Genomic DNA, 15,990 nt, shown 5'->3' on the forward strand with positions numbered 1-15,990 from the left:
TTTTGCCTTTGTTTTTTACACTGCACTGTGTGGAACAACTGGCTGGAGTCCTTACTATGATTTGCAATTTGCTTACAAGGCAAAGAGAGCTACAGAGGATGCTGTGGCTATGGCTCTTCACGCTGCCCTGACCCACCTGGAGCAGCGAGGGAGTTATGCCTGACTGCTTTTCTGGGACTTCAGTTCGGCATTCAATACCATCCTCCCACAACGACTGGTGTCCAAATTGGCAGTTTTGGGACTTCCATCAGCCACCTGTAGCTGGATATTGGACTTTTTGTCTGGTCGCTCTCAAAGGGTCACCCTGGGTTCTTATACCTCCACTGCTCTTAGGCTTAACATTGGGTCACCACAGGGCTTTGTGTTAAGCCTGCTCCTCTATACACTCTACGCATATGACTGTGTTCCTACTCATCTCAGTAATAAGATCATCAAGTTTGCAGATGATACAACGGTGATCGGACTCATTTTGGGCAGGGAGAGCGAGTTGGCATACAGGGATGAGGTAGATTGGTTGTCTGAATGGTGTAGAGTCAACAACCTGCACCTCAATACTACAAAAAACAAAGGAGTTGGTTATTGATTTCAGGAGGAATAAAACTGATTTTCAGCCACTCCTATTTTCTGGGGCATGTGTGGAGAGGGTGTCAGTGTTCAGGTTTCTGGGTATTGAGCTGGAGAATGATCTGACTTGGAGGGCTAATACCAGGGTGCTTGCTAAGGAAGGTGCAGCACAGACTATATTTTTTGCGTACTGTTTCCCTAAAAATTGCTTCTTGCCTTCTACCACTGTTCCATCGCAAGCGTACTTACAGACAGACTCTGTGCTTGGTATGGCAGCTGTACTTCCTCAGATACGAAAGCATTCCATGGGATCGTTGGGGCAGGAGAGAAAATTGTGGGCTGCCCATTACCTAGGTTTGAGCAAATTTACATTTCTCGATGCCGGAAAAAAGCTATGGACATTATACGTGAGTCATCGCATCCTGGTCTTTTTCAGGTTTTGCCATCAGGCAAGAGATTCAGGATAATAAAGACAAGGACAAACCACTTTAAAAGTAAAAAGTTTCTATCCTAAAGCAATCATGGCTCTGAATTCAATTAGAAAGAACTGTACGTTACAGTAATTTATATAGTTAGTGTAACTTTGTATTTATTCTTGTGTTGTGCTTTTTGCCTTGCTTTGAGTTGATTGCATTTGCAATTTCATTGTTTAATTGACAATGACAATAAAGATTATTCATTCATTTATAATAAAGCTACCGTTAAAGCTGGGCACAGGATGTTATTAGCTGTCAAGTTGGTAGCTTATTGGCTTTTGTATGCCATACTGACTACCATCAATATATGGATCATACAGATCTCTACAGGGCAGGTCTGAATATACCAGGACTGCATAGTGTCTTTAACATGCTCCTCTTCTGATACAGTAGGTCTGAGTAGGCAACTGTTATGATCTGATTATTGTCCTGGGGGCAAAATATTTGGATCAGCCCAATTTGGCCCACTAAAATTTGGCCAGATCAGGCAAAGATCTACTCATTTCAAAAGAGCTTTTTCTTGCCAACTACACTCAGATTAAGTCAGAAGATTCATTGCCTGACAGCATCTAAAAGAAGCTAATTAAATACTGCTGTGCGTAAACAAGGTACAGTTGCAAGAGATATGTTTACATATTGTTGATAGACCTTCGGGCATTTAAAAAAAATGCTTGTTTAGGTTAAGGAAAAAGCTGTTTTAGGGTGCACCCAGTTATATCCATATATCCGTAAACCTATTATAAGCTAAAGGTAACCTTAACCAAATGTAGAACTAAGCTCCTTCTCCCCTCCCCAGGCTAATGTGGATTATCCCTATTTCAGTGATGCGACCCTATGTTTGTGCCGCCCTAGGCCCGGGCCTTTGTGGCCTCGCCACAAATCTGGGCCTGTATAATCACATGCTGATTATATATCTATGTATTATCAATCTATCTATCTATCTACACACACATACACACACAAGCTACAGTTTATGTACTATTGACTAGCAGTATTGATAACTGCTCTAAAATTTCCTTTGGGGTTGAAATTTCAGCAATGCATTTGGGTTAATGATCCTGTAGTTCATTTACTAATGGCAATAACTGCTTAGCCCATAACTGCAAGCCCCAGGCTAGAAAGGAAAATCAGGTTTATGCATACCAGGGCTAATTTATAAACATACATGCTAAAATGTACAAGTGCAGTTACCAACAATAAAAATTTAAGGTCCCCCAACCCTGATGTGGCCACACTTGTGAGTCACCCAGCGACCCCCCTGTCGCCCCGGGCCCACTCACAGTCTCAGAGTCTGCTCCCCCCACAGTTAGAAAACTGACAGCCTTTTTGCCTTGCTTAGCTTTATCAAAGCCTTTCCTCAATACGTTTTATGCTATTTGGTGTCATGCAGAGGCAATTACACCTGATTTTCTTTCCACAGTTTCTCTTATCGGCTGCATAGCGAATATGAAAGTAGATAGTTATCAATTGGGTGTATTAGGGCTCATAATATGCAGCTTTTATGATTATATTGGCAAAATGCGGCTGTGTCAAAAGGAACAAGGCCATTGACCCCTGGGCATGTAACCGAGAATGATTTATCTACTTCCTAAAGTTAATATTAAATGTTACATTTTAACCTTTACTATACTGCTCACAGAAAATCCTTTATTCAAGAGCTATTAAAGGTATATTTCACCGTTAAATTCACTTGTAGTGTGATGTATTTCGTTTTTTGTTCAGTTGCTCTTTAGGTTGGATGTTAAGCACCTATCTTTTTGCTAGGGCAGTGGTTCAAATGAGAGGCAAGAACGAATGATTGAGAGATAAGTTATAAAAAGTAATAAGTATGTATGATGTAACCTCATAAAGCAGTTTGGTTTTTTTAGCAACCGATTTGAAAAATGGGAAAAAAAGCGGACAAAAGGGGCAAATGTCCCGTTAAAAAAAAATTCAAAAGAGACAGACCATTTGGAATGCAAAGAATGGGACATTTTATAACATACTAAAAGTTCAAGGGATTCTGTCATGATTTTTAAGGTGTAGTTTTTATTACTAAATTACACCTTGTACATTACTCAACATTTATTCTACCATTTACCATCTACCATTTATTGTACAGGTATGGGACCCGTTATCCAAAATGCTCGGGACCTGGGGTTTTCCGGATAAGGGATCTTTCTGTAATTTGGATCGCTCACCTTAAGTCTGCTAAAAATCATTTAAATATTTAATAAAGCCAGTAGGATTGTTTGCCTCCAATAAGGATTGATTATACCTTAGTTGGGAGCAAGTACAAGGTACTGTTTTATATTTACAGAGAAAAAGGAAATCATTATCAAAAAATAAAGTTATTTGCTTATAATGGAGTCTATGGGAGATGGCCTTTCTGTAATTCGGAACTTTCTGAATCAGGGGTTTCCGGATAATGGATCCCATACCTGTACCAAATTTTATTCTTGTACCAATAAATGTATTTTTTCTTTAGTTTTAATATTGATGTGTTGGCAGCCATCTCAGGTCACTGTGTGTTCTTTATTTTCTCTACAGTCATTCTCATTACTCATTAATATTTTTTTTAATAAACAGCTCTTGAGCTAATATCCTGTTATAGTGCAAAACTGTCTTAAGATTGGTAATAACTCATAAGCCACAAAATAAAGGGAGCTTGGGGGAAAAGGGGCACTGATGGGAACAAGGATTACTAGTGACCTGCAAAAAGGTGCTTAGAGTAGTAAATCAACTCATGAATTAGGGTTATATTTCCCTCAGGGTCTGACTGGGGGGTGCTGGGCCCACTGCGGCTGCAGCAACAGGGACCCGCACCCTCCCCAAGGTGACCCCAACGCCCAGTCCGACTCTGGATCCCCTTTAAAATCAGATAATTAAGATTACAAAAGTGTTCAGGGAAGCACACTCTGGGGCATATTTATTATGCTGTGTAAAAAACGGCAAGAAAATTCGCCACACATCGCCAGGCTTCGCTGTGTAAAAATGGCGTAAAAACAGCATAAAATCTGCGTAATTTTTTACGTGTTTTTTCTTCCACTGGAACTTATGGAAAATAACGGCGTAATATCCGGCGTAATATCCAGTGTTCAGACGGCGATCTTTTCCATTTATTTTACACAGCTTTTTACTCCGTTTTTTCGACGAATTAGTTTTACACAGCATAATAAATACGCCCCTAAATGTACTTGGAGGCTTCCCACCAATTTTAGGGGTCCCTAAAAGGTTTTGTTAACAGATAAAATTTAATGCCTAGAAAATGTGGATTGCCTACTAGAGGGATGGGTAGCAGCTATTATTATATTGTATATATCCCAGACTTTTTCTACATTTTACAAAGTTTGCACCAATTCTACCCAGCCATAGCAACCAACCAGCAGGTAGGATGTAAAGTTAGGAGGAACACGGGTCAAAACAATTTCATTACGGTAATGATGCATCATTGTTATTTGTACAGTGGCTTGCAAACTTGAACTTTTCCACATTTTGTCACATTACAGCCACAAACATGAATCAGTTTTATTGGAATTCCATGAGAAAGACCAATACAAAGTGGTGTACACGTGAGAAGTGGAACGAAAATCATACATGATTCCAAACATTTTTTACAAATAAATAACTGCAAAGTGGGGTGTGCGTAATTATTCAGCCCCCTTTGGTCTGAGTGCAGTCAGTTGCCCATAGACATTGCCTGATGAGTGCTAATGACTAAATAGAGTGCACCTGTGTGTAATCTAATGTCAGTACAAATACAGCTGCTTTGTGACGGCCTCAGAGGTTGTCTAAGAGAATATTGGGAGCAACAACACCACAAAGTCCAAAGAATACACCAGACAGGTCAGGGATAAAGTTATTGAGAAATTTAAAGCAGGCTTAGGCTACAAAAAGATTTCCAAAGCCTTGAACATCCCACGGAGCACTGTTCAAGCGATCATTCAGAAATGGAAGGAGTATGGCACAACTGTAAACCTACCAAGCCAAGGCCGTCCACCTAAACTCACAGGCCAAACAAGGAGAGCGCTGATCAGAAATGCAGCCAAGAGGCCCATGGTGACTCTGGACGAGCTGCAGAGATCTACAGCTCAGGTGGGGGAATCTGTCCATAGGACAACTATTAGTCGTACACTGCACAAAGTTGGCCTTTATGGAAGAGTGGCAAGAAGAAAGCCATTGTTAACAGAAAACCATAAGAAGTCCCGTTTGCAGTTTGCCACAAGCCATGTGGGGGACACAGCAAACATGTGGAAGAAGGTGCTCTGGTCAGATGAGACCAAAATGGAACTTTTTGGCCAAAATGCAAAACGCTATGTGTGGCGGAAAACTAACACTGCACATCACTCTGAACACACCATCCCCACTGTCAAATATGGTGGTGGCAGCATCATGCTCTGGGGGTGCTTCTCTTCAGCAGGGACAGGGAAGCTGGTCAGAGTTGATGGGAAGATGGATGGAGCCAAATACAGGGCAATCTTGGAAGAAAAAGACTTGAGACTGGGGCGGAGGTTCACCTTCCAGCAGGACAACGACCCTAAACATAAAGCCATGGCAACAATGGAATGGTTTAAAACAAAACATATCCATGTGTTAGAATGGCCCAGTCAAAGTCCAGATCTAAATCCAATCGAGAATCTGTGGCAAGATCTGAAAACTGCTGTTCACAAACGCTGTCCATCTAATCTGACTGAGCTGGAGCTGTTTTGCAAAGAAGAATGGGCAAGGATTTCAGTCTGTAGATGTGCAAAGCTGGTAAAGACATACCCTAAAAGCCTGGCAGCTGTAATTGCAGCAAAAGGTGGTTCTACAAAGTATTGACTCAGGGGGCTGAATAATTACGCACACCCCACTTTGCAGTTATTTATTTGTACACCACTTTGTATTGGTCTTTCACGTGGAATTCCAATAAAATTGATTCATGTTTGTGGCTGTAATGTGACAAAATGTGGAAAAGTTCAAGGGGGCCGAATACTTTTGCAAGCCACTGTATATGACAATAAGACTTGAAACTTGATTTCTTGGAAACCAGTCTGAAAGCAAATGTCTGATTGGTTGCTAAGGCCTACTGCAGCTTTTATTACATTATTTCTTTAAAGTATATATCAATTTCAACTCTGTATTATGTATGAATACACCAGGGCAGTTAGTGTTGTTTACTCACTAACATGTTTTAACTAGTGTATACCCACTGGCACAGGATATTAACTGCAAGGAGCCAGACTAGTTGTGATGTTCTTCCCACAGACATTTACTGGGATTAGCTTCATTTAGGGGCTGATTTACTTACCCACGAACGGGTCGAATGGAGTCCGATTGCGTTTTTTTCGTAATGATCGGTACTTTGCGATTTTTTCGTATGTTTTGCGATTTTTTCGGATTCTTTACGAATTTTTCGGATCCAATACGATTTTTGCGTAAAAACGCGAGTTTTCCTATCCATTACGAAAGTTGCGTAAAAAGTTGCGCATTTTGCGTAGCGTTAAAACTTACGCGAAAAGTTACGCATTTTTCGTAGCGTTAAGTTTTAACGCTACGAAAAATGCGCAACTTTTCGCGTAAGTTTTAACGCTACGAAAAATGCGCAACTTTTTACGCAACTTTCGTAATGGATACGAAAAACTCCCGTTTTTACGCAAAAATCGTATTGGTAACGAAAAATTCGTACAGAATCCGAAAAAATCGCAAAACATACGAAAAAATCGCAAAGTAATCGCAAAATGTTCGTTTTCAAGTCGGAACTTTTCCAATTCGGGTCGGATTCGTGGGTTAGTAAATCAGCCCCTAAGTGTAGGAGTACATCAGTTTATGTTTTCCAAAAAAGTTTAGAGTTTTGTTTCCTGTAAGTTGCATGGGACCTGCGTTAGTATGTGACTGTATTGAGTCTATTGTCAAGGGGGTGTATGTAATTTTTTTTTGTAATCAACTGAACTGGAAATCTTTACATTATTGAATTAGAGAGGGTCCAAAGAAGTGCAACTAAGGCTAATGCCACACGAGGCGTAGGGCTGAAATTTTCGGCAAGCGGATAAACGCTTGGCAAAAATTCAGCCCTACGCCTCCTACTTGTGCCTGCACCCGAGCGTATCCCATTCATTTGGGTGCAGGCACAAGTAGCAGGCGTAGGGCTGATTTTTCGGCAAGCGTTTTTCCGCTTGCCGAAAAAATCAGCCCTACGCCGCGTGTGGCATCAGCCTAAGCTGGTAAAGGGTATGGAAAGTCTCAGTTATGAAAAAAGACTGGCCAAGTTGGGTTTGTTTACACTGGAGAAGAGGCGCTTAAGAGGTGATATTATAACTATGTATAAATATATAAAGGGATCATATAATAACCTTTCTAATGTTTTATTTACCAGTCGGTCCTTCCAACAGACGCAAGGGCACCCACTCCGTTTAAAAGAAGGGAGGTTCCATTTAAATATTCTGAAAGGATTTTTTACTGTGAGAGCTGTGAAGTTGTGGAATTCCCTCCCCGAATCAGTCGTGGTGGCTGATACATTATATAACTGTAAGAAGGGGCTGGATGGATTCTTAGCAAGTGAGGGAATACGGGGTTATGGGAGATAGCTCTTAGTACAAGTTGATCCAGGGACTGGTCCGATTGCCATCTTGGAGTCAGGAAGGAATTTTTTCCCCTCTGTGGCAAAGATGAGAGGCTTCAGATGGGGATTTTTTCCTTCCTCTGGATTAACTAGAAGTTAGGCAGGTTATATATAGGCATTATGGTTGAATGTGATGGACGTACTTACTATGGTACTACGTTACCAGGCAGTGATTTGAATAAGATTGAAATATAAACAGGAGAGGGACTAATTAGAAGGATAAGGAATAAAAAGTAACAATAACTTTGTAGCCCCACAAAGCAATAGTTTTTTTGAAAGCTTCAAAGAGGTAGAAGAGGCCAGATTTGTGGTGATTGATTTACCCAAGATGGCTCCCTTAAGCTGAAGGTCTGGGGCATGAGCACCTGGGCCCACCTATACTACGGGTGAGATTCTGATTTAACACTTTACTTATGAGCATATGTCCCTCATTGATCAGATTTGTGGCGAGGCCACAAAGGTCCAGGCCTGGGGCGGCATGCCACCCAGCCACAGCGAGATTTTGCTCCCATACGGAGTAATGGGGACCTCTCCACATTGCTCCGTATGGGAGTTTAAACGTTTGGTCATGCGCGCTCGCGGGGGTGGGCGGTGGTTGTGTTGCGCATGCGCGGAGGGGGGTGCTGAAAGGGGGTGGCCTTGGGGCACCCGAATTAAAAATCCGGCGCTGGGGAAGCCAAGTAATTCAAAGACTATTAAAAAAATAAATGATAAAAACCAAAGTTGCTAGGAATAGGACATTCTTTTACGTACTGACCCCCATATGTAGCAAAAGGCACTAAGTTTGCCCAGGAGCAGTAACCCATAGCAACCAATAAGATGTTTAGTTTTAAACAGGTGAGGTAATAGTGGGCATGGATCAATGACATCACAGGGCAGGGTCATGAGTTGGGTGGGGCTTGACGTAGTGCCCTGAAAATTCAGGAGGATGTAAGGTTAAAAAGGAAATGTGATGGCAGGATTGGGGTGGACCCACACCTGTCCTTAAGGCACCCTCACCCAACTGGTAAGCTTTTATTATTTATACAGTATCTAGTAGAATTAAGTCTAAAACAACTGGACTTTTCTGAGTTATTTCCTTGAAAATGTTTCACCACTCATCCGAGTGGCTTCTTCAGTTCAAATGTATGTTGATGTTTGTTTGTTTTGACATTTTACCCCGGCAATTTCACAACAGTTCACACTTGCAGTCATGTACTTTGAAGGATTAACCCCTGCATCAATGAGCATCATGGTACCATTGTGGCTGGATCATGCTTTCTTACACCTGTCAGTTTCAGCCAACACTTTACTGAATAAGTTCAATGGAACCATTGTGACAGGATGCTTGTAGTAATATATATCAAGGGAAGCACTCACGGGACGCCTCCAGCTGTATCTGGTTCCCGTGCTACCATGTCTCCGCACCCCCGATCCAGGCGCAATCCAATGGTCAAAGACAGAAGTATAGATGGAGCACTGGGACCATCTCCATTAAAATATCACTTTTATTAATAACGCTAAAAGCATGGAAATTCTATGTAACAGGCTTACCGCGTTTCATGGCTTCACGCCACTTCATCAGAAGCTGCTCTGGTGTCTCCCACCCACCATTCTTAAATACACACATGTACCCACCCCCAATAAATAAGTTAATATACACCTGGGCGCGGGTACATGTGTGTATTTAAGAATGGTGGGTGGGAGACACTGTAGCAGCTTCTGATGAAGTGGCATGAAGCCATGAAACGCATTAAGAATTGCCATGCTTTTAACATTATAAATAAAAGTGATATTTTAATGGAGATGGTCCCAGTGCTCCGTCTATACTTCTGTCTTTGATTGGATGCTTGTGACTGTACTACCCTCAAGGGTTTAAATGCCGGGGAATTCCCTACCAGTCATTTGAACTGAAGAAGCCACTCAGATGAGTGGTGAACCATTTTCAAGGAAAGAAATCAGAAAAGTCCAGTTGTTTTAGACTTAATTCTACTAGCTACTGTATGACCTGGATGAATGAGAATCTTTATAGACTTTTATTATTTATGTAGCCGTGCCTGACAAGCCCGTTACTGAGATCACCAGAGGGGGTGGGGCAATTAGACAGGCCTATATAATGTAAATAAGACAAAGTTATTCTAGATTTGCAAGCAGTATCTTCTGATGATGGTAGCAGGATCATAAAACTATTTTTCTATGAAATCCTAACCCAGAGAGTAGCAAAGGAAGCCTTTGAAACCTGGTGAATTTCAGCCACCACATCTAGACACTGGGCATACTCCCTAGCACTGCCATACTTTGCCACATACCCCCACCTCACCCCAATCTCACTTTGTATCAGGGGAACAGAAAATGTTATATTGTTACCTGAATTGTTACAAATAGTGCCCCCCATAACAAATTTTGTATGGAACCATTATTTATATTATGTAGAACTGTTCAGTTTTTAACTACAACTCCCCACACCTACTTGATGTTGAAATATGATATAAAGAGATGGGATTTCAGATCATTTCAGTTTGTTAGCATGCAACGTGTATGTTCATTTTGTACCCTTTAGAGAGGGGCAGGTGCAGTTATATAAATAAGAACGTTGACAAAAAGTAAAAAGGTTATATGAGTAGAGATATTACTTGGCACCTTTGCCAACTGAAACTGTGCAAACTATTTTGCCATTACAGCTCCACGTAGTGCCATATAGTGCAGCTATTGAGACATCACACTTGATCATGAGTGCTAACACAGTGTTAATACAAACCATACACCCATATAAAGCACATAAAACATGTAACTGCCATATTTATACCTACAATCCCTGTAACCATTCACAATGATAACTGTGAGATTAGCCCTGTGCGCCAAATACCTAGTACACATGGATAATAATAGCTGATAAACTGATAAGAAGGTAAATTATCAATACACGAAACAATACACAGAGCCCTAAGGAAGCAAAATCACTGAATACAATAAAAAAAAAAAATGGAAAATAAAAATTATAATTTAAGAGTGTACTGCATAATATCCCTGGCTAGAAGTAAAAATAAAAATCACTTAAATATTGATAATAAATCTCAACCCTCCTGGGTGGGGGTACATGTTCAATGATCAAGTGTCTAAACTTTTATTTTTTTTTCTTCCACATATATTTCTACAGACTGAAAGGGAACAATAAAATAATGGTAAGGTGGCAAACCAAACCCCACTCTCAATGGATTCTGTGCACAGGTGGCACATTTCCTATCATTACAAAGCTTATGAAATAGAATATAGGTCAGATCTGTCATGGGAAAGGAGGATACAGCTATTGTCTAATGATACTAATACCTATTGTGATATCAAAGCTCCTGTGATTAAAGTTTCCAAACTTTCACTTAAACATGCACCATACCTACTTTATGGCTTTGTATGATATATTTTCATTCTCTTATCTGCAACTTAATATTTTACTAGCAAAAAAAAATATACAGGCATTTTTTTCAGTTTGGGGTCTCTATATGCCACTTACTGGGCCTCTGCCCCTTGGGCCCCCCTACAGCTCACTTATAATATAAAGAACATGTTATTAACAAGGCCTATTTATCTGTCTCTTGCTACATAAAGGTGTATGTTACCATTTTAAATGCCAAAGGAGTATGCAGACTGGAAGGCACTGCAAAAATGTTAAATGTAGATGAAAATCATAATTGAGGCCACCAGAATTTCCTCTGATACTCTGGCAGGCCAGTCCAACCCTCACTATGCGTAAGGTTTCCAACAAAAAATTTACTTGTAAGTACTCCTAAACCCCCTCACACAGGACATACTTTAGCTATAGTTTCCCCTTCATAATCTAAGGACAAGGGAAGAGTAGAAATGCCATATACCGATTTATACAGTTTATGCACTGATAAACCTGCATGTCTCCCTGTTATCAGTCTATTACTAGTCATTATGTATATAAAAAACTTTCAAGATATTCTTGCATTATTGGCAAAGGATAGAAGTAATAGAATGCCAACATATGTATTACAGGCCACTTAACAGCAATAGTCTTCTAAATGTCAAGGGAGCATGCAGATGGGAACGCACTGCGACACAAAGGCAACTTTCCACACAGCTCCGTGGTAACAGCCCAACAATAGCCTCAATAGTGCTTAAAGTCTGGCCTGCTCTGCATGCAGATTGGGCAGATGCTGGCTTGCACCCAGAGACCAATAATGACAAATTTTGAGAGCCCGATATGAGAAGTATTCAAAGATTTGGTCATTTCCCTGTTGATGCCATTAAACTGAAACAGGCAGAAGGGAAAATGTTATCGCTGAACCAAGAACTCATTAAAACACAATAAAAACAGTCTAATTTCTGCTGATTTCCTGAATTTCCCAGCACCGTCATTCACAGGAAGGAAACAAAACCTGTAAAAGCTTGGTTACTTTCCCACATTGGATTACAATTTCCCACATTACGTGTGGACTTTATTATTCGCCTACAATACAAAGGAATGGGTAGAATTACATCTAACAAAAAGAGACAGTAAATGACAGTATAAATGATTTTGTGCACGAGTTTGTCAGAGCAAAGGGTAGATGTACATGGCCTTCAGTTCTGTACACACCAAGATAATCTCCCCAATGCAGATGTTCTGAGAAACAGACTTACTCTTTTTCAGATCAGTGTGGGTGCTCTGTGCTCATGTGACACCACAAATGTGAATTGCTGTGACAAGGAAGAAAGAAGAGGGGAGTATGGGACATGGAGGGCTGATTTTGTACATCCAAGGACACTACTGAAACGCTGTCAGATTTTTTTTTCATTAGGAGAAGGAAAGGCTAATAAAGAGTTAATCTCAAGCTGCAGGCATACCTTCAGTTCTCTCAATAGTGCCCTTAAGTCTCCCCATATTTCACCTATTCCGATGATTAGAAGCCAAACAGGAAGAAAAAACACTGAGCTGTGTTCCCATAAGAAAGTTCCCATAATGCCTCACTCCTGTACCAAGACCCAGACCAGTGTACACACTCAGTTTTTAAGACTATGGGGGAGATTTATTAAGACATGAACGCTCGCCGATTTTTTCGTACGCTTGCACGAAAAATTTGGAAAGGTTCTGCCGAATCATTCGGTATGAAAATTTTGTGACTTTCGTATCACCAATACGATATTATCGTGACTAATATGATTTTTTCGTAAGCATTTTTGTGATATTTGCGATCATCAGAAATTATCGTATCCAATCCGAATTTTTCCCATTCTGGATTCAAACTCGTGTTTTAATGAATCGGCCCCTATGAGTCAGCTTCCTGCTGATTGACTCAGATCCACATTCCTAAGGGGGCGGGGTGAGTTCTTCACATTTTTGTGGGAGGGGGGAGCAGGAGAGGGGAGAGCGATGCGCATGCGCAAGCAAATCTCTCTCTCCCCCCGTACCACCCCCTCCCCGCCGCGCAGGGCGCATGTGTGCCCATTTAAACTCCGATACGGAGCAGTGGGGAGGAATCCCCATTGCTCCGTACGGGAGCAAAATTTCACAATTTCATTGTGGCGGGGCGGCTTGCCCCTACATTTTTGCCGCCCTAGGCCCGGGCCTTTGTGGCCTCGCCACAAATCCGGGCCTGGCGATGCGTGTCTCTGGCACAGGAATTAGACACAACAAATCTTTTGACAGAGAACCCAGTGCAGCATTTCTGTGAGTGCTTATAGCTGTATTTACATAGACCTTTCTGATAAAGCTTACTTAGTTTTTACCTTTCTTTCTTCTTTAATATAAATATATATTTTTCATAATATAAATATAACATGAATATTCTATTTTCTGAAGTCATATACTGTATGGATGTGTTATCCAACCTTTGGCATCAGTAGACAGATATCCAAAGATAAAGATTATTATTATAATACCCCCAGGAGTACTGTTGGTTTATGGCAGCATGCAACATTACCTTGAACATATCTGCATGTGGCTATAGATATCAATCTTTATGGTGTGATTTTAAAAGGGTAGTTCACCTTTAAGTTAACTTTATGTATGTTATAAAATGGGCAGTTTTTCATTGGTCTTCATTTTTTATTCAATGTATTTTTAAAAAATGTTTGCCTTTTTCCAGCGTTCAAATGGTGGTCATTGATTCCGGCAGTTAAAAAACATTGGTATTGTTTTTTTAATAACTTATCTATCTTTTCGGGCCCTTTCCTATTTCTATTCCAGTCTCTTATTCAAACCACTGTCTGGTTGCAACGGTAATTTAGGCCCTAGCAACCAGACATCTGTGAAATTCTAAACTCTAAAATCTAAATAATTCAAAATCCAGAAATAATACAAAATGAAGACCAACTGCAAATTCTCTCAGAATATCACCCTCTACATCATGCTAAAAGTTAATTTCAAGGTGAACAACCCTTTAAAACCTTACTGTTATACCCATTATGATACGCTGCAGCATTTACCTCATTTCAAAAGCCCTCTGCAATATAGGTTTAACACAGGGGTCCTAGCGCCCTGCTATAGCTGCAGTACTAAGTGCTCAGTAAACTCATCCCAAATATAAATGGCAGTTAGATACCTGGCAGGCACATCATAAACAACTTAAAAATATGGTGAAATATATTGTCCCGCATATCTTACCTTTGCATGGAGTGACCTGGCTCCTGCTCCCTCCTTCTCATTTGCCACTGTGATATAAATAAAATTCTTACTTCACCTTTTTTTTTTTTTTTTAAATACAAAAATCTCCTTGTTCGTGGAGACTGAAACAGGATCCAGGAGAGAAGAGGAACAGGCAGCTCATTCTCTCATCCTCCTGGAACCAAAAAAGAAAAAAAAAAAAACTTCATCCATAAACATCCGCAAGCCTAGAACCTACAAGGACAAATATAGTCACCAACTATAAAAGTTAAAACTTGTCATTGGATTAAGTAAAGATATCCACAACATAATGTGAATGATGGAAACGACCCATGCTTAGCAGGTACAGGGCAGACCTTAAAGGAAAACCAACTGCTGCACTGTGTTCATTGTGGCGGATTCATTTATATCATATATATAATTTGTAGCTATTGTAAATGCTTGCCCTAATTTGATTTTTACTATAAAAAATTGCATGCGAAGACCATGTTGTTTTTTCTTACAGCAAGAATAAATAGACTTATTTTTCAGACTCACCAGAGAATATTTGAATTCACAAGCACTTCAACAAACCTGCCTCAATTTATAGCAGGGTATTAAATTCTCAGATGACTGCATGAAATATTAGCCCCCCCTCCCCCTCCCCAATGCATTGCTGTCACTGGGTATAAGTCTAAGGACCCGACATTCCATAGATACCATAGAGCACATAGAAAAAAATGACAATCACATTGTTGTATTTATTTAAAATGTTATTTTGTTCTAAAAAAAAGGTACATGCACCAACAGCGCACAAAGGAAGGAGGAAGAGGATCACTTGCTTGCCGCTACAGGAGGATGCTACAGTTTACTGCTAACAGAAGCACCAGCCTGGGGGTATCAGATAACTCATTACAACCACTGGGTACTGCCTAACATTTAGGGGCGTATATATTATGCTGTGTAAAACTAATTCGCCGAAAAAACTGTAAAAAGCTGTGTAAAATAAATGGAAAAGATCGCCATCTGAACACCGGATATTACGCCGTTATTTTCCATAAGTTCCGGTGGAAGAAAAAACGCGTAAAACAATTACGCCGATTTTACGCCATTTTTACACGGCGAAGCTTGGCGATGTGTGGTGAATTTACTCGCCATTTTTTACATAGCATAATAAATATGCCCCTTAAGATCCCCCCAATGATTGTACCTTTCCTTCTCCTTTATGGAGATCAAAATTCCGGAAAGATTCCTTATCTAGAAAACCCCATGTCCCAAGCATTCCGGATAACAGGTCCTATATCTGTATTAAGCATCAAGCATTTTTTTGCACTCTGCGTGGTGCTTTTTAAGAATTGCTGCAGGTCTCTGTACAATATTTTGGAATACAGTTCTGATGGTGTTAGGGAGTTAGGGAGCGTGAGGAAGCACAGCCCACATCAGGACCCTGTCATTACTTCCTGTCTTAGGGACAGCTGCACCTCCTAATGCTATACTCCCGCTCCTCCTGCTGGATTTTGCACTGGGTCGCAAATATTTATTTATGGAATATTGTCATGGGAAAACATGTTTTGGTTTTTTTTTTTAAAATGAATCCATGAATAGAGCTGCTTCAGCAGAATCCTGTACTGAAATCGGTTTAAATCTGACATGTCCTTAGTATCCTAGCTGCCCTCAGCCATATGCCCTGATAAACTTAAATCTGTCTTTACTGCTGCACTGTAAGTTGGATTTGTCATCAGCAGAACAGTAGGTAGGAAACAAGATGACAGAACCCTGACACCTGTATTGCTAAACATGCTCCCACC

This window comes from Xenopus tropicalis, chromosome 4 (assembly GCF_000004195.4).
Source record: "Xenopus tropicalis strain Nigerian chromosome 4, UCB_Xtro_10.0, whole genome shotgun sequence".
NCBI classification, from domain to species: Eukaryota; Metazoa; Chordata; class Amphibia; order Anura; family Pipidae; genus Xenopus; species Xenopus tropicalis.